General features: G+C 40.2%; 1 protein-coding gene across 3 annotated transcripts in view; it reads right to left on the bottom strand.

Annotated features, from left to right (window-relative positions):
* Nucleotides 1–17704, bottom strand: part of FYN (FYN proto-oncogene, Src family tyrosine kinase) — a 77995-nt gene extending 60291 nt beyond the window's left edge. For all 3 annotated transcript variants that reach the window (XM_085306637.1, XM_085306638.1, XM_085306639.1), the window contains exon 1: nt 17634–17704. The gene's annotated coding sequence lies outside the window, so the exon portion shown is untranslated. The remainder of the gene's footprint in view (nt 1–17633) is intronic.
* Nucleotides 17705–20540: the final 2836 nt, after the last annotated feature.

Raw genomic sequence — 20540 nt, 5'->3', positions numbered from 1 at the left:
ATCACTCATTAGCAAAGTTCATGAAAAAGGATGGACAGCAGAGTCAGTAAAGGACAAAAAATTGAACCTGATTGCATAGATGTAGAAATTATACCCAGAATTCATTTGTTCTCCATCTTTCATGCTCTTTGAAACCATTAAAATCCTCCCCACTGTACCCACTATTTTTGGAGAGCTGGYAGCACTAAGTCTTTTGTATTTAAGTTTTACGGAAGTAGAGGAATCCAAAATGTAAATAAAATCATGGATACTTAAAAAAATGTTTATCTTGTGTATGATGTGAGTAGAAAACTCCTTTGGCTAGGCAATATTGTCCCTGAAATTCAGAAGATTTCTCTAAGGATATGCAGGAGCTTCTGCTTTCTGTTTGCATTCAAGCAAGCTAACATGAAGCACTTACAGTATCTTCAGTGTAGGTTTTCTTTAGCATGAAAAATGATTCTACACATTTCCTTTTGTATCTATTTTTCAGAACAGCTTTCAGATGCCAGGGGAATAAAYGTAAGTGAAAGAGTCTCAACTTTCTCAACTTCCCAGCACTACATTTTGCATGCCAGTGCTTTTGTTTTCTTGCAAGTTCAGCATTGGTTTAATCCTGTCACCCTGGATTCCCCCTCCCCCTAACAAGTGATACATATTAGTACATCTGTTTTCTCTGTGAAGTCTTTCTACATTCTTTGCAGGGCACAGGAAGGATGTGGGCTCCTTTTCACATTCAAATGAGGCAAATTAGCCTTTGCCTGGTTCCTACAGTACAATGCTTATTTTACATTGAAGCGTGAGAAAAGAGGAGGAAATAAAAAAAAAAAAAACATAGTAGGTGGGTTATACATCTCATTGTGGTACAAATCTCACTTAGCCTTCTTTCTCAAACGGTTTTCCACAGGATGTAATTTTAGGATGCAGTTCAAARGTTTAATTATGTGAAATGATGGAATATTTTGCACAGAGAAATAGCTATCACTGATACGTTAAACATGAAAAAAGGCTGAGAATGCCTATGTGAATCAGCAGGGCACAAGTAATCCAGGACACACTTGGTGTGCATTGCTGACAACTTCCTAGCATGGGTGACTGAGGAGCCGAGGAGGGAAGACGCACTGCTTGACCTCATCCTTGCAAACAAGGAAGAATTGGTTAGAGATATGAAGGTCAGGGCAGCCTTGGCTGCAGTGACCATGAGATGGTGGAGTTCAGGATCCTGAGAGGAGGGGAACAAGGGAAACAGCAGGATCACAATCCTGATGTGATCTCTCAAGAGTGAGAGTCAGCTCTCACTTCATGAGAGCAGACTTTGGCCTGTTAAGGGATCTGCTCAGAAGAATCCCGTGAGATATGACCTTAGAGAAAAGGGGGGGGGGTGCAGGAAAGCCAGTTGATTTGCAAGGATTGCCTCCTCCAAGGTCAAGAATGGCCCATCCTGACAGGCAGGAACTCAAGCAAAGGTRGCAGGAGGCCCAAACAGAAAAATATGAGCTCCTGACTAAACTCATACAGAAAAAAGAAGCACACAAGAGGTGGAAATAGAGTCAGCTGACCCAGGAAGAACACAGAAAAACTGTCTGAGTATGCAGAGGTGGGATTAGGAAAGCCAAAGCMCACGTGGAATTGAAGCTGGTGAGGGATGTGAGGGCCAGTAAAAAGGGCTTCCACAGGTATGTCAGCAGCAAAAAGGGAGACTAGAGAAAATGTGGGTCACTTGCTGAACAAGGCAGGGGATCCAGCAACATAGGACACAAAAAAGGCAAGGGTACTCAATGTCTTTTTTGCCTTACTCTATTGGTAAGACTGAACTTCAGGAATCTCAGCCCCTGAAACCAGCAGAAAAGTCTGGAGCAAGGAAGACTTTCCCTTGGTGAAAGAGGATCAGGTTAGGGAAYATATAAACAAACTGGATGTACACTGGCCCATGGGCCCTGATGGGATGCACCTGTGAATGCTAAGGGAGCTGTTCTGTAAGGGAGCCTTGCGAGGCTACTCTCGATTACYGAGCCTTGAGAAGAGAAGGCTCAGGGGAGATCTGATCAATATGTATAAATACCTGATGAGAGGCAGTAAAGATGATGAAGCAAGACATTTCTGTAGTGCCCAGGGACAGGGCAAGAGGCAGCATACAGGAAATTCCATTTCACACAAACACCCACTTTTTTAGCGTACAGGTGTCACACACTAAAACAGGTTGAGCAGAAAGGTTGTAGAGTCTCCATCCTTACAGCTATTCAAAACCAACCTGGATATGGTCCTGGGCAACCTGCTCTAGTTGACCCTGCTTTGTGCAGGGGGGTTGGACCAGACAATCCCCAGAGGACCTGACTAACCTAAGCAGCTTTGTGACTCTGTCAGGTCATACTTACATCTGCTGCACTTGTTAACCTCCTCCTCCCCCTCCTTTTAGAAACTACAGACAAATGCAGCAATTCAGTTAACATAACGAAAGCAAGATACACATTTTGCAGGCTAATGGCATGATTCAAATCCTTGCTATTTTAGAACATGTTATAATCCAAGTGTTAAAGCCAAGAGATGAAATACAAGAAAAAGCAAATAACTGCTTGGTAAACTGAGGTTTACCACAAGCAGTTAGTGTTAGGTGGAAATTCAACACACACTATTTACGGTTAATGCACACTATACATGTGGTAACATCACACCATATACACGGCCTTGGTAAGGAGAAGTCAGGGTGCTGTAAATTTGCACCCGGCTTTTCTGATGGCAACATCCTGATGCAAACAAGTCCTTAGTTCTGTTAACAGTCATATTCCAGCTTTCACAGGTTTTACAGGTGCAGCTGGAAGAGGTTTTGACATATCTGCTAACGCGTGAAAGTGCCTTCCTAAGCTCAGTTGCTGTCATCATCTAAGGTTCTGGGATGTACCAATCTTGCAGCAGCTGATGGGCTGTGCGCTTGGTCTGGGAACATATAAGATCTATGTCCCAAGTCTCTGTTCCATCAGCAAAACTGGCCCTGGAAATAAGTTACTTACAGTTTCTTCTTGGTTCTTTCCCTCTTCTGACCTGACACAACAAGACAACTTCTTTTCATGGCCTCCGTGAGCATAGCCTTGTGGGAGCCTCTGAGGAGCAGGAATCGTTTCTACTCTCTCACACCTCACCGTGGTTTTCCAGACAGCTGTCTGCCAAAACCCACAGCATGTTCTACTGATCTCACCCACCTCTCTCCCCTCCAGCCAAAGGTATTCAAATGGATGAGTTCTGTGGTCTACAACAGGACAGAGAAACTATTTTGTGTATCAGCCTGAATTCCACTTTTCCTTCTAGCTCTGTCCTTAAAACAGCAGTGTAAACAGCTCCACYTTGGAGACTCAGAATAAAGATGATCCAATTTGGATTTATATCTAGACTTCTCCCAAAGCCTGAGATCACACCGTCTAAGGTTCTGGCTGTTCTGAAGCTGTCGGAGTGATGAAGGACCTAGATTAGAGCCAGGTTCCTTTAATGCTGATTAAGTGATGTTTCAAAGGGGCACATGAAGGGTTTGAATAGCCAGGTTAGGGAGCAATTCAGGAAGTTCTTAAAAATAATGTGAGTGACTACATATTTTAGGCATTCAAGGAGCAGTTTCTTCCTACTGAGGCATTCATAGCACTTTTAATCCATGGTTTCCATTGTAACCTGCTAAAATAATGGGCTTGAAGATGTTTCAAGAGTGCCAAGTACTAAACAAGGAGGTGAATTTATTGCAAGATTTATTATTCCTGTCACATGCCCTTTCTGAAGATGCTGAGAGGGTGTGGGAGAGGGAAGAGAGAAAATTAGTTATCAATCACCACTTGCCAAGAGTAGATTAAGTACTCTAGAGTTATATATTCATGTATAAATCACTCAAAGGTGTTTCATCTATTCCTCCTGTTCTGTAACCCTTGTGCTCAGCCACAACCCCCATGCAATGGACATTTACTGCTGCTCTACGCATCATTGGCTTACTGCAAGAATAACTAGTAGGTAGATCGTGATTAAGGTAGTTGGCAGGGCTGGAAAGAAGTAAATAATTTGGGAWTTTTTCCCTTTAATCATGAGATTTCATTTGGACTCCCTTTCCCAGACCTCAAAGCATGTCYGACTCCTGGGAGCAGAATAGAGAACAAGAATGGGGTTGATATTTAGTAATGTGATAAAAATCACTATCTTGTATAGGCAACTGAAAAAGGAATTCAAAAAGCTGTTGTGCCAAGAACTTGAGAGCAAAACTTGAAATTAAAGCCAACCCACACCTTCACATTTATAGGTTCATACACAAAGTTCTTTCATTTTCTCCCCAGCCCTCTCTTCTTTGTTAATTCTCCCTGCAACTAAAATGTCAATCAATGACCATACCCTCACACCAAAATGAACAGTGCTCTGAAGGAGCCCTTAAGTATTTCACTAACAAAAACACAAGCACTACCATATTACAAGTGGAATCACCTCATCTTTCTCTTTCTTTCTCTCTTAGTACAAGAACATGAAGCAAAAGGATTATAGAGATGGGATAGGAAAACAGGATAAATGGAGACTTTATGGATCTAGTGCAATCTAGGACACCAAGTAGCAGGCAGGTGAGCGGTGATGGAAAGGGAGAAGGGGACAACAGAAAACTCGAAGTACTAGCAGCTTGCACACTTAATGTAAGGGTGCCAGCTGGCAGCTACATGTTACTGGTTGCGTGTGGGCTGTGAATGTAACAGAAGAGATGAGCCTTTAGGGGAGAAGCTGTCTGATAAATCATTAATGAATAAAAATATGAAATAATCTGTCTGCCTAGGAAGCAGGATCATCTAATAATGAGAGTGGTGGACTAGCAAGTGAGAGATCAGGTTTCTGTCTTCATCCACTCAGCACATCAGCTCCTTTTTCTGTGCTTAAGACAATATTCCTGCCTCCTTACCTTATTTGAAAGGCTACTTTCTTAAAATCAACACAGCAAAACCATGACATACAAGAAAACATAATAAAAACTACAGTATCATTTGTAAAAACTGCATCCCTTGCTCCTCTTCTGTCACAGACTGTATACAAAGACAATATATCCCTTCTCACAGAGAGCTTTCACTAAAGCCCTATGGTTCTCAAAGCCATAACAAAACCTAGTATGACCTTTTACTAGCAGCAGCAGCATTTAATTTTAAATTAATTAACTACGTACACAATGCTAATTGTTTTTTTTTTAACCCCCCCCCAACCTACTGGTTGGAAATGCAAGGCTATGTCTGTAGGGCCAGACAGGGACACTCCAGTTTCTCCGTGCTCTCTGAAATGAAGAGAAAAAGCTCAAAAAATGATTTTGAAAGGTATATTTGTGTTTATGGCTATAGCTGCAGGGGGATCAGACACATTCAGCCAGAAAATGATGAGGCTGTCAGGGGAAGGGTCAAGAGGTTAGCACAGTTTATTTTGCACTAAAGCTTAGCAGGATGTTTCATGCAGCACAAAATCAATATTGTCCCTGCATGAAAAAGCAACAGTCAACTTCGTACAAATCTCAGGTTTATTTGGAAAGATCCTCACAACGCTAATTCTGGCTTTGTATGAAATCTTTAACTGTTCTCTCTTTCTTCCATATTAAAAATCCTGAGCATTCAGGGGTTAAAATAGTTTTAAAATAAAAGTCTAAAAAAGAGATGGCACAAACAGCATGAATCCATCTACTGTTGGAGCATTTGTGTGTGAAAAGACAGAAATGCTTTAGCATTCAGTGTACTTAAACTATAATTTTCCAGAGCAAAGGATGTGTAGATCGCAGTGGAAATCATAAATAGAAGACAAATATGCTCACAACTGAACCTATGTATCTAGAGACTTAACCAAGCACTCGAGCAGATCTGTGGAGTTTAACTGCATACCTGTTTGCAGAACTAGCGTCCATTTTAATTATCCTGCCAAAGCCCACTGAACCACAACCACGTTATTATCATTTACCAGAGGACCTGCTCAGGCAATTTTACAAGGAAACTGACTGTACCTTACTTAAGCGCTAAGAAGGATCTGAAATTATGTTTGCCCTGTAATGACCAACAAAGGAGCTGGAAGCTCCAACAGGTTGAAGAAGCGTCACAYGGCTGTTCCTGTAAATCACAGCGGCAAGCTGAAGAGCCGCTTTTTGAAGAGAGTCCCAATCACGATCAGATATGTTACGTTGCTCCACCAAGAACAAGCATAGTGCAGGTGAGATGACTTCAAACAGAAAGAAGTATGATTTCTCACATACACAAGGCTTCTACTAGATACTGAATATAGCTACATAGTAAGTGGGGTTTTAAAATTATCCACTGATGATGTCATATACATTTAAATAATCTGTAGCATCAGTCTCTGCTACTTGCAAGGCACATTTGACACTTTAAAAGCCTTTGCAAAAGACTTAACTAGACTGCATTAGTGAGTCCTACTTTCCAACTATTTTTTAAACATAATGTGTGCAACATCTCTAAAATTTAACAAATGCATTGTGATGACTCAAGTATTTCCAGATCTTTACAGAAAAACCGCATGCAACATCAGCAGGAATTCCTTCTGTAAATTACAGACTCTTTAACTGGAGACTGCCGGACCACTCTGGGCTACAGYTGAGCTTATTAATGCAGTAATTGGACAGCAGTACCTGCTGAATAACCAAACTAGTACATCTGAGGAGCCATTTATTAGTTTACCTTTTGTCAAACTGGCCGAGAACAGATTTCTGTCAGCACTGTCACCGACACCTATTTCAATACATTGTGCAGACTGCCCTGTTTTCAATGTCCTTACTGCCTGCTCTTCTACTCATGTGTTCTGCGTTAAAGAAAAAAAAATAAAAAAAAAGGTGCTCTCTTCACACTCCACTGACATAGATTAGCCTAGGACAGATGACCTGGATTCAGACTGGTTAAATACAAGAAATGGAAGATGAGCAGACAAAGCAAGCTCCAGAGGGATTTATCTCAGACTTTAAGGAATTTTCAGTACTTCAACCAGCCCAGACTTACAGAGCATTTGCTGCTATCCTGTCCAACATCATTACAGAACTGTCGATCAAAGAACAGATTTCTACCAATGCTGACTACCAACCTGAAGATAACGACTAACTCATTAGCTGTGCCTAGGGCATCCTCCTCCTCCACTACTGAACATTTTTTTTTTTTTAATGAGGAAGGTTCTTATCTGGGTGACAAGCAGAAGCTTCTCCAACCCTAAAGCTACATCGCAACACTCCTGGAATTTATCTGGATATATGATAGAGAAAAGAAAAGGACTTAAAGACATTGATTATGTTCATGGGCATCCTCTAAAAAATGATAAATATTTGGGGACAGGAGGGAATCATGAGAATTGCTGGTTCCAGTGGAAGCAAAATAGCAGTGATAATCTGACATAAGAATTCTTACACTACAACCACTTCTAAAGCTCCTGCTGAAGCARAACGGTGGCCTGGAATGGCACTGGTCTCTCATAGTATTTATGAAGAATTTTCTTAGGGAAGGAACAGTAGTTAGAAGTCACAGCTAAAAATCATTTAATTACACATTCAACTAGGCAAATATTTAATACAGCAATAGAAATTGCTGTGCTTTGAGAAGTCCCCTGCAATATGCATGATTTTCAAGGGTATTAATGAAGGATATGCCTCAAAGGGAAAATACATCTTTCTTCTGATTTCTGGAACTTAAAGGTGCTGTAAAAGGGTTAACAGGTCTCTGTTGCCCAGAACGTAACACTTAATTCTCACCTACATTCACTCAAATCACACACGCCTAAGAGCATGTGTAAAAGCAGTTGCAAGTTTGGCAGCTTAAACTGAATGGAAAAGGTGAAGTAACAAGAATTGTTTTGGTGTGAACCCTTCCCAAGCACACCCACCTGTGCAGAACTAGCAGCACAAGCCCTTTGATCTCCATGCCTGCAAATCATCTCCCTTTTCTCAGAGCTCTGTCCAACATCAATCTTTTGAAATGTCTTCAAGGTAGGCTGTTTTCTAAGTCTTACGCAACACAGAGCTTTTTTGGGCACTGCTGTAAGAGATATTACACGAAGGGCTTCTTTTCCYGAGTATGAGCCCTGTGAAATTGTTCAGACAAAGATGCGAACTACAGTTTGTGCAAGGTTCACTACTGTTGATAATAGTCAACGGCATACTCCACATACATGACCAGACAAGTCTCTGCAGATAACTGTTTCTGGATAACATCTACACCTCACACAGAGGATGACACACACGTGGAAAGCACATGCCACATTAAGAGAGAAATGAGTACTTCAGTATCAGCATGCAATAACTCTGTGTTAAACCAGGAATGGAGCTCGTGTCTTCGGCGTGCTCTCATTTCCTCTAGAGAGCAAAAGGTKGCTGCAAACAGCCCTTTGATTTAACTCAAGCTTTCTTGTTTTGTTGGCTTCGAATAGTGCTCGCTCTCTTGTTTGAGACATCTGGCTTATAAAGAGCCTAATCCAAAAAAGAAAAGGAGGATATACACTGTCACTTACAACTGTACATGCTGAACCCCTGACAACATCTAATGACATACAGGAGAACTTGTGGTTAGACTCAAACTAAGCCTCCCTATGTAATTATAGCCACTTAGAGGGCAAAATTCAAACACAACACTTTTTTAAAAAGCAGATGTGATGATTTTTGTCTCCTGCAAAGGTATTTAGCAGATACCAAAATAATCATAGAGGATTTCTTAAAAATAGAACTGTGGATGTTGCACAGTCCTCCCAGACAAAAAGTAATGCCATTTCATTCACATACATATTTATTGCTTTTTTGTTTTGACATAACCGGCATAACCACTATGGGAGAGAACAATGAGAAGCCTATAGTATCTATCAGCTGTAGGTCTCCTAGTTGCCTATATGTCTACAGATAGATTTGGAGATAATCTGCTTTTATTGACAGAGTAGAATTTCAGGTATCGGATCTTTTATCAGCCTCTGTCTTAGGCACAAAGACACACAGTAGCCTAAATATTTCTCATCAAATGATAAAAGTGTGGAGAAATGAGGGGGAAAAGGGATTATGTAAAGGGGTTATGCATGCAGGGAGACATTAATGCTGTAACACYGCAGAACTAGCTGAAGGGAAAAAATGGAGAACCCTTTAGAGAGTCATACACAAGCAGCAAGTATAGTGGCAAATAAGGATTTGCCAATATTGACAATTGAGTCTAATTACAGATAACCAGAAGTCAGCAATGAGTTTTGGTGCATTCATGCAACCACTAGATTCAAGTGTATTGTACTATAATTTGGCTTAAGTTCCCCCTGAAAAAAGACAAACTTTCAACATCTGAAGTAGCAAAACCAGACAAGAAATAACCTGAACTGATGTTCCCAAAGTGCGCAATGCAAGTTTCTTTCCATATGGTCTTCTTTCTAACTAGTATCTTAACCAATGATTCAGAAGGTTTGTTAGTTAGGAACCAAATAATTAACAATTCAGATCACCTTTAAGATTCATGAATGTTTTTAACTGACAATTTTGTAAAGAATCTGGAATCTCATGTCATTTATATTTTCAAACCTCATCCCTTYATTATTTTTACACAAGGTAAAATACAAGAAATTAAAAACACAGTTTGATTAAAAAACCCAAACCCTATGTTAGTAAATCAGTGTGGTCTGAAAGGTTTCTAGAGGATTAAAAAGGTAGGGCTTTCAACACTCAGAACAGTATTTAAAACCTAGCAGACTAACTAGATTTTACATTTCTCACTGCTACTGTTGCATGGCATGATGAAAACTGTATACAGTCTTCAACGCTTTTCAAGTTTTTTACTGAAGGGAAATTTTCAGATCAGATTTCTCTTAATATTAAATGGGCTGGGCATGAATGACATTTACACAGTTTAATCTTTTATTTTTTTGTTCTCTAAAAACAATAGAAGTGATATGACTTACAGTATTAGATGTACTCTGTGGCTCTATGGGCAGAGCACACGTATAAAGGTCATGAGGACACAACACCATTTATCCGAAGGTGTTAGAGCTAACCTCTGTTAGCTCTGAGGTTTTCAGGATGGTACATACAGCATAAACACAAAGCTGTTACTAAAAGCACAGACTAACACCCCCCTTCGAGCGTACTGGAGATTTTCTAAAAAGCATCATCAGTGATCTGCCTGATAGCGTGTCTTGGGAACAGYTGAGTCTCCTGGACCAACACGGGGCCACGTGAGACTCCCTGGAGCTCACAAATGCTGTTTGCTGTTGGCAGGGGGCTGCCGCAGGATGAGACACAGCGCTTCTGTCGGGCCTTTCTGCCTTGGCTGACGGAGAGGGACACGTCAAAGAGGAATCTCCCCCAACTCTGAGCTCCGGCCTTCGAGATCTGCTCATCTTTATTTTCATTTTTAAATGGCTATTACGATACTGCACTGCAGGCATTCTGAAAACACTCACTAATGCATGATCTTCACACCATCTTTTTTAGTTTCTGTTCTTGTTTTTTCTGGATTGCTTCCCAGGCTTTCTTTTATCTCTGAGCTTAGCAAACTGATTAATATAAATAACTCAATGTCCAAAAATACCCAGCTTTAGTAATCTGCAGTGAGATCTCTCCTCTTCTTCATGCTCCTTTCTAAAAGCAGTTTCATTATGCTTATGCCAGATGAGCATTTAACCCAAGAGGGAGACATAATGACAGATGAAGAACTAAAGCAATGTGCTCACGCTATGAGGTCGAAACACATATTCATGTCCAGAGATCCACACCAAAGTGTTATTGAAGAGATAACTTGCCTATGTGCAAAGTATTTAGCTCCCACAATAAAGTTGCACAAAAGGCACAGAGAAGTCTCCTAAATAAATCCATAATTAAGTAAATCTTCTTGATACTGCAACATTCTATATTATATACTAATGCATTTTGTCTTTCATTTAGTTTTTGTAACCTCTGCCACAGTGGGCTGAAAGAAAATTTCCAAGTGATTTTAGTTTTAAAATCTATTAAATCCATTAAATATTGATGAGGCAGAATTAATGCTGGGAGAATTACATTAACCCTCCCCACCTATATTTCATAAACAAATTCCTCTAGAGTTAAAGTAGTGCCTTCGTTGTACTATACAAAATATAGCACACATCAGAAAGGGAAAATCTACATCCGTCCACCCAATCTAAAATATCTGTATATGTATTTATTCTTACAACAATGCAATTTAATAAGACTCTTTCCACTGAAACTGCCTTATCCAATAGACAGAACCAGAGTCAGGGAAGATGCTCTCTACCCCCTTTAATCTTTGGTATGATCCATGTCTTACACACAGCACATCATGCAAATCAGGCTCCAGCTGAAGAGTGCTGTCTCTCTCTGAAGGCTCTTCTGGCCTTCCTCACTTAGCTGGGCTCTTGTAGCATTACCTACTAAGACCCTGTTGGTGCCTGATTATAAATTTGGCACAAACGATTCAAGTTTGGCAATATTCTCTGCGCTGGCTGCTTGCTGCCAGATTTTTTCCTTTCTTTGTTGCTGTTTTGTTTTTTTGGCATGACCAGCCAAAAATTTTCAAGTCAATTCTGAAACAAGGCATGGTAAATTGCAGTGATTTCTCCATGTTAAAAACTTCTGGTGACCTTCCAAACACTTTGAGAGGTATTGTGAGTTGGACCAGGAACTTACAGCAACAAGGCATAATCTTTGTATGAGGTATTTTCCATCTCTGCAGAAAACTCTTCACAAGTTTCATCTGTGAAAAAAATACATCTCAATTTGCATGGGCTCACTTAAGGAGTTGTTACTTGCTAGCAATTAAGTTCCATGGAGATTCTACCTGCAATACCACAGAACCCACTACCAAATAGATTGGACCAATCCGCTGCAAGCTAGCCTTACACTTTAATATTAAATTATCACAGCTGGATGTGAAACAAGGTGCAAGTCATTTGCACATCTGAGTTCATAACAGGTTGGGTGGGAGTGATCTCTACAGTACRTTGCATAAAAATTTCCATTTAGTTCTTTGAGGGTAAGGAAGGGAAGGACATGGAAAGGGAGAATAAGGTACAGGAACATGCAAGTGTGATGCAATGGGAGTATCTTTGTGTTAAAAAGTGCCCAACTGTGTAGCAAAAAACAAAATACCCTGGCAAGTGTACAGAAAAGAACAAAGTTGATGCGACACTTCCTGAAGTGAACATTTGAATTTGCAAGCTTAATGCTCTTCTTCCAACATAGCATTTGGAGGGCCTGTTATTTAGATTAAAAGATCAACTAATTTATCACTTGCAAAACTCTATCATGCAGCTTCAAGTTGCTGTAACATCACGATCCACTACAAAGATCCCACTGAGTCAGCTATGAAAGTCAGGAGATACGGCAATATGCAGGCCCCAACTCCAGGTGCTGTCTAAACAGCACCTTGTGTGCTTTAGTTTTAAAATCTATTAAATCCATTAAATATAGCGCTCTTCTCTATTTCTTCTCTTCTTCATTCTTCTTTCTACAACAAGGGAGACCTCTGCACAGAGGGCCCACAGAACAACTCTCTTTTGCTAAGCAATTTCAACAGTTGGACCACCTTGACTTCAGCCAAAACAAAAGCTAAACTAAATGGATTGACAGCAAGACAAAGGAAAACACCTGGGAAAATGTACAGACTGAGACACAAAGATCCTCTTGCAGGAGTCTGGAATGTAGCAACCTTCACRTGTCGGGTATCTGATTTAGCAAGCTGAACAAAAGTGTAACAGCACTTCACTTATGTTAAGTTGCAGGCTAAATCCAGTCATATAAGGATTGGAGACACACAGTCCAGGCAAGGGACAAGCTGCATTCCTTAGAGACCGTACAGACCTGCTTTAACATTTATTGCACCCAGTGGCACCAATATCCAGACCTTTCACACGCGGTAGACTGGAAGAAAAGAAATAGACTAAAATTGAAAGAATTACAAGCATAGCACAACAAATCTCAGTAAAACCCAGGATATTTTAAAATGCTCAAGAATTTCCACACACTTTCCTTCCTAAAAATGTGTGCTAATCTTCAGCCCATAGGAAGAAGATAATGAAGTTAGGCAACAGAAGCACATTATGAGGCACATCAGTACCCAAATTAATGTCTCCAGAAGACTAAACACTCCCAGAAATAGGACCAAAAGGTACCAGGTCAGCCATAACTAGAGAGAACAGACAGCTAATGATTCCAGCAAAGCCTCTTGTGGACATGGCAGAATACAGGTAATAATGCAAATTATTACCTGCAGTAAGAGCTTTGAACAGTATATATTCCAAGCTCTTCACACGAAATACGTAGTTGCTCTGTAACACTTGATGTCAGAAACTTGACAAGTGCAAAGAATCAAGGGAAATTCAACAGCAGTTTTGGTAGATGTCACATATTTAAATAATAATGTCACACAAGTCAGACAGCCAGAAATGCACAATCTTTCTAATGCCAAACAAACATAAAGTTAATAAATATTTGTTTTTATATAATTTCTAAAAATCAAAACAGGCACTACCTGTTAGATTATTATTCATTTAAAATAAAGAGAGAAGAGGAATCTGACCGCCCTTAATGGAAAAACAAAACAGAACCCCAGAGGAGTGTCTTAACAGCTGCAACCCACATTTTATGTGATATAACCAACTAAAAATTGCTGCAACCATTGTTTAAGATGTGCAGTTGCTTCTGATCTATAGACAAGTGTTCAGATAGAAGCACAGCATCTCAGATTTCACCTGAAGCATCAAAAATCTCAGAACTTGCGGTGGAGGGTCCTCTCCATATTCAGGTGGACTTCCAGTCCCCAAAATGTAAGTTCAGCTAAATGACCCATGTCTTAATTCAAGTACTCACAGATTTATTGGCAAGAGTAAATCTATAATAAAAAGATGAATATGCAGTAGCATAGCAGATGATATAACAGCCCCTCTATTTACTTTGCAGTTTTCCCTCCTCTGACCTGGATTGCTATARCCAACTACAGGATCTAGAGGAGCTAGATGAATGAGGGAGGAGCAACACAAGGTACAGCATGGGTCATGCTTAGAAACACAGCAATTTCTTAGGAAAGGCCATAGTTTCAAGGAGAGTTTGGGCTGGCAAAGAATGGTCTGATTAGGGCGGACAGGAGGGGAAAGCAAAACCAGAAAACTACGGGRTTTTCTTCCCTTTGTCAGCCATGTTTCTTGGGACTCTTAAAGACAAAAGTAGTATTTTATGTGAAGAGATGGCAGCTCCACAACTGTCTGCAGAACTCTATGTTCAATGCAGCACAGGACAAACCTGGAAGTGCCAAGCCAACATCTGCTCTGACAGYCAGCAGGCTGCTTCACAGAAATCTCATGTGAAGAAGTCTCTACTCACACCACTCAGAAAGATACCATCAGCTTGGCTGAGTGAGTTTTACATTCAGCKAAGACTTCCCTCCCAGCATTCAAAAGTACTTCTCTAATCAGCTCCTAAATCCATAATGACTTTGTGATCTGGAAAGAGCATGACCTTTTCTAGGACTTTGATACAAGATGAATAACCTCTGAGCCTCCGAGCTCAGCTGCTATGTCAATATAAATTCAAAACATTCTCTTGATGTCCAGTCCTTCTTAGATTCAGTAGGTTAGGGCAACAGACTGCACAAAATCTTATATATATATATATRTATRTRTRTGTGTRTATATATATATATATATAWAATTATTTTTATACTCTCTGTGGACTGAATTTGGAATGTCATAGGCAAGCCTCATAGGGAGATATTAGAGATCCCTCAAGATGAGACCCTCAAGGTCCTGACTATCTACCTCAAAACTAAGAGCTGGAAACAGTTTGAAGGGGAACGAGGGTAAGTAACAGCTGTGAAAGCAAGGAAAAAATGGTGGAAGTCTATTTACATATTAAAATGGTTCTAGAAAAACAATACTAAATTCTGGAGCAAAACTTCTGAGCACAGAATGGTACAAACCCATCTCCAGACTATCTTGAGGGAATTCCAGTGTATCTGCAATCCAGAGGTAAGAAGTGTCTTTTTTTAATTCTCTTGTATCTCTGAGCAGATGAGGAAAATAAGTAGCTTTCAGGAGTACCAAAAGGCAGAGCTTATCCGCTAACCTTCTGAGTTTTGAGATTCAGACACTCGGTAGCCACGCTCCTCAAGTCTGAACATGAACTAAAGGTTGAGAAACTTTGCCTAAGCAGATCCTCTGTGAACCAGATTGTGGGTTTTTTCCCATTAACAAGTCTACCAGATTTGTGTGACACCCTGTTTCCTTGGAGCCACAAGAAACAGCTTCCCTGATTTGGGGGTATTCTCTAAGAYATCCCTCTCACAGGGGGAGGCAAAGTCCACAACGATCAACAGCGAGTTCTGTTTAGTTGTTCTGAACATGATGAAACAAATCATGGGGTTCTCAGGGAAGTTGCAGCTATATATGACAAGCTTTCTTTTTTTCTTTTTCTTTTTTTTCTTTTTTTATTTATTTTTTTAGATCTGCTCACAAATAACCCAGGATTGCCTTTTGCAATTTCAATAGCACCCTGCTCTGCTAGGGTAGAAAGGCAGCAACAGTAAGAAACAGCAAGGAAACATTTTCTTCWCTCTGAGCATGGCCAAATATCAGAAAAGGTGCCAGCAGATGCTGTAGGATTTCCATTCTCGGCTTCCAGTCAAATTTTGAAAATCAAGACCCAGAGCAACCTAATCTGATTGCACCTGTTTTGAAATGAGGTATGAACAAGCTGATATGCAGTATTCTCTTCCCACTAAAATTATTCTATGACTCTAATAAAAGCATTTCTTCTATTTCTTTCCTCTTGSTGCTCTTGAACTATGCTATTTTATTAAGGCCAATCATGAAGTATAGACTGGTCTTGGCTGATGCATCTTTGAAGGGAAATTTAAATAGAACAATCTGACTACCAGGTCTGATTATAAACCTTCCTTCCCTGGTGTTATGAGGTGTCACTGTTTTTGAATTACAGCTCTACTCTTTTACCTGCCAGTACAAGAGCTTTGTCACATGTCACGCAAAGATCAGCCAATCTGTAAGGACACGGAACAACTTCTACTAGCAAAGTATAGTTGCTACTACCAAAAAGAAAACTAGATTTGGATCCTAAACCCCTCTAGCTGTAACAGAAGTCAGCACAAACTCTCATTGACTAATGAGTTCATGCTGCTGTTCTGTTGCTCATCTTTGGGAGTACAGTTAAAATCTGGTTGTATATTCCAGAATATGTAATATAGGTGAAAATTTACAGCACACACAATTGCCTTAAAAGTCAAATTGCAGTGAGAATATTGCATAAAAGAATAAACCACAGTAGGTTTACCTAGGTACCTAGGTACAGCTGTACAGGCATGTTTCATCCATTTGGCCAGCTCCTTGGTAGAATTCTGATTTCATTCATCTTTTCTTAGCTTTAAGACTATGCATTCTGTAGAGGCCAAACAATCTACATTTAAATACTAGCTCTTCTAGGTCTTTCCATATGAAGCAACAACTTTTTTTTTTTTTTTTTAAGGGCAGAAAAGAACAAGTGTTCTCACAGAGCCAGTCTTTGATTTTCAGATTTCTTCCCCTGCAGGCTATCCTACTCTGAAGCCTTCTGTATGTGAAAAACAAGCAGGTTTCACCTGCAATCTACATATGCTGGCTAAAGAAAAAATTCCAGTCTAATATCTTGCCTGGGTATTGCAAGGGAAGAAAGGGACACAATCTTCTGTTGGCAGGCTTTCCACCCCCAAGGGTGATGGCAACTGATCAGTACAAGCCACAACYGTACTTATAAAGAGTTTCCTAGAAGTAAGAGCAAGACCAAGTCTACAGACCACTCCAGATCTGCTGCTTTCTTACAGGGCTTGATGTTGGGCTGAAACTAGAAGCCTTGAGAAAAAAAAAAAGAAAAAAACTAAGAGGAGTTTTCTCAGGAGTCTTTCCTTCTAGCTGGGGCATTTCACTAATTATCTTTCATCCACCTCTGCTCTCTTCCCCTCGCAGTGGCACAACTCAGCAGCACAGACACATCAACCCATATATGCCAGCTTCCCACAGCACCTGAGGACCAGAAGTTAGTAGAAGGCTGCTGCCTCTGGAAGTACCGCATGCAAAACAACCAGATCTGTAGAGAACCCTGTCACATGGGACAGACAGGAGAAATAGGAAAACCAGCAGAGCAACARGAGCATTAGCCATTTCCTTTTTTCACAGGCATAAGCCAATCATCCCACCTCCATTTGCTGGCTAGAGGCAAGCATCCCAGACAGACAGTTGAGGGCTGGATGGAAAGATTTGAGTGACTGAACATTCCCACTTTGGGAGGTATGTGCTTTCGCTACATGAATTTTGCTCTTGATTTTTTCTATCACTAGCATGCTTTTTTGTTTGCTTTGTTYCTAATTTAAACTTCTGTGATTCTTCCACTACAGGTTTTTAGCTCAGCCACTTTTCAGTACAATGTAACAGCTACAAACACAATAAGCAGATACCACTACATTCCTTGCCTTGAGGCCCAACATGCTGTCTTCTGTCAATGCTTCTCATCCTGTGAGTCTCCATAGCAAAAGAAGAATAATATATATACAATCAACTATGTCCCTCTGAACATATATATTTCTCATTAGCTAAATAAAATTCAAAATGAAGAAACCTAAAGCAATCTCTGTCTGAAATTGTCATTGAAAAACAAAATTGATCAAGACAGCACCACTTACCAGAATTTTCCCCTCAAACAGATTAAGTTTACATTCACCACATTTCCTTAAAAACAGTTTGAAAACAGGCCCTGTGAAGAACGAGAAAAAGGAAAGAAAATATTTAGTGTCTAGAACACCACGAATTATGTTAACAGTTCTTTCTCACTCTGCTAACATTTATCAACAACGTTCCACTATTTTTACTGTTTTAGAGAAAGAGATAATTGGATTTGATCCTTCACAACTAATTATTAAAATCCACCAACATTATGCAAAATATTCGAATAATCACAGGATTCCTTCAGATTGCTTGGACCCATCACTGTCACTGACATGACAACTACTCAGACTGCAGTGGTACAAGGTCAACAAAATGAAACAAGCAGCGGCAATAAAGCAAGCGTGCCAATTATTTTCGATCCAGCCCTGAAAAACTGGTCAAGCCAATATCACCTAGTGATTTTGCTTTGCCAACTATTTGAATATGATCATGCACATAATGCTCTCCCTGTCTGAAAACTACACCTAAAAAAAGAAAAAAAAAGGTTTGTGCCACATTACATTTTTAGAATATATTAATTGTCCTCAATTGTCTAGAAAAAAACAGAGGTAAAACAGCTAAGTAGATGCAATATCCAGCTTGACACACATTAGGGCCAGTTTGAGCAAAATGGAGAGCAGATGTGACAAACGCCATCATTTTGCCAGCCTTGAATAAATGTCAGATGACAGCGACTCCTTATTTTCCCTTGAGGCAAAATTTTTGAAAAAACAATGCATGGGGCACAGACTAACAATGATGTTAAAACATTTCTTTTTTAAACCTCTGGAAGAGGGAGGGACCATGATTTTGTTGCTGTTCAGGTTTGGGAATGAAAAGAGTTCAGCAACTGGAGAGGGAAACACATTTCAGTGTCCTCGTGTCCAAACTAGTGAAGCCAGATTGAATTTTTATTGCTTTAGAAAAGAAAAACCTCTCCTGCCCACCCCACGTATATATAGCTGAATTTTCCACGAGAGAGGCATCTATGAAATTAATGTTGAATGAGTAATTTTACAACTGTACACAAATGACTTAGTGGCCTGCATTATTGATGGAGAAAGTCTGTCTCAGCTACAGAAGTAGCAGATCTGTGCACCAGTTCCTTTCTTGAAGGATGCTGCAGGCATTTGCAGGAAAGGAATGAAGAATAGATTTTTAGATTATTTCCTCTGGTTCTTGTTACACAAAATAAGTTATGAAAATACACAGCTATGAAATATAGAGTAGTTATGTAGCTATGAAAATAAAATTCATATTATGGGATAGCCAAATAAGCCCTCTTTACATTGTTGCAAGTGGATTACACTGTTCTAAATGCAGATTAGAAAGCAGACTTCCAGTCTTGTAAGGCTAAAACTGATTGTTTTGGGTGGAGAGTTTGGGGTGGGGAGGGAGAGGAAAAGATTTATATAAAACAAAAAACAAAAACAAACAAAAGAAACAGAAGATGTTATTGTGAAAGATTTTAGGAACAGAAATTTTTAATCACAAAACTACAAAAACAAAATGTCTTCTTCCCTGCTTGTTTTCTCGGTTTAGTGGTCAAGAAAAAAAAAATTGAACATATTAGGGAAAAGAGAAAAAACCCACAACAACAACCCCTCCTCCCCCAACATGTATCGTAAGCGTGGCAGAATTTGTGAAAACACTTAAAAAATACGGTGCTTGAACTGCTTTGCTCAGACTCCGGGAAGGTGGTTATTATTCTAGTACCATCCATCTCCCTCCCTAGCTTCCAGGCATTTGGCCTGGAAAGCAAAATCAAGTCAAGAAAATCTACTTCTGCCTCAGAGCTAATTGGATAAGGTCTGCGCACAGAGAGGTGAGAAGCTTGAGAGAGGAGCCAGGTTCAGAACAATCCACCGGCGCTCAGCTCCAGATTAGCTCAGTATTTTCTTCTGCACCAAGAGACTGATCTAATAATTCCCTCAGAGGAGTGACAAATAAGGGAAATTCAGTACTTCTACGCCGCCGGTCCCACGAGTATTTGATGACCGACGCAGGCTGGCCCCAGGGCCAGAAGGGGCAGAGCCACCCCTGCCCCAGCCGCGCTCCGATGCTCGTCCCACAAACCCGCTCGCGGAAGCAACCTGCATTAAAACTAAACGGCACGGGAAGCCTGTCCGGCTTCAACGGCATGAATTCCCTAACCTTGTCACCTGTTCAATTTATCACAGCAACTATAAAAGAAACCAAAACTGGCTCATCTCAAAGCCGATATTCATTTATTTTGCTGCCCTCTGTGCTGTGTTTTCCAAAGTCGGCAAAGCTTCGTGAAAAGCGCGGGCAGAGCGGGGCGAGCCGTGGAGCCACGCGGCACCACGAGCTTCTGTTTCACTCTGCTGCCTGCTTCGCAAGGCAACCCCTGGTTCATTCGCCTCAATTTCCAGGCAGTTTTTTTTATCAGTTTATACTGGGATTAGAATTAAGTTCGTTATTATTACTGGCAAAAGCCACTGAAAACGGACACCCTAACTACTTTTTTTTTTTTTTCCTTCTCCTCCCCCCCCCCCCGCCTCAAGCCCACAAGCCAAAATCCATTAGCACCCACCAACTTCAAYGATCTTTGGATCAAATCAATGGCGAGTAATCTTAGACAAAGCCCACAAAAAAATCTTATTTTTATTAAAGCAAAAAATAATCAATGATGATTTAGCCATCATTTAAAACAGAAAACCAACATGATTTAAGACATAAAGAAATGTTACACAGCAAATTTTCTCTGATATCTGTTGCAGTTTGCATGTGAGCTTGGCCCAGCTGAAGCAAGCGGCTGGCTGAAGTTGCAAGTGGTCTTTAACATTTTTCAAATGGGCCTTAACAGATGTAATTCAAGTTTATAATGTACTCAAACACACAGAAAGATTTCTACGCAGTGATGA

Source organism: Rhea americana, unplaced genomic scaffold, assembly GCF_003343005.1.
Source record: "Rhea americana isolate MKP2758 unplaced genomic scaffold, rheAme1 scaffold_243, whole genome shotgun sequence".
In the NCBI taxonomy this organism is placed as follows: domain Eukaryota; kingdom Metazoa; phylum Chordata; class Aves; order Rheiformes; family Rheidae; genus Rhea; species Rhea americana.
Note: the sequence above shows the minus strand (reverse complement) of the source record. Positions and strands in the feature narration are given on the sequence as shown.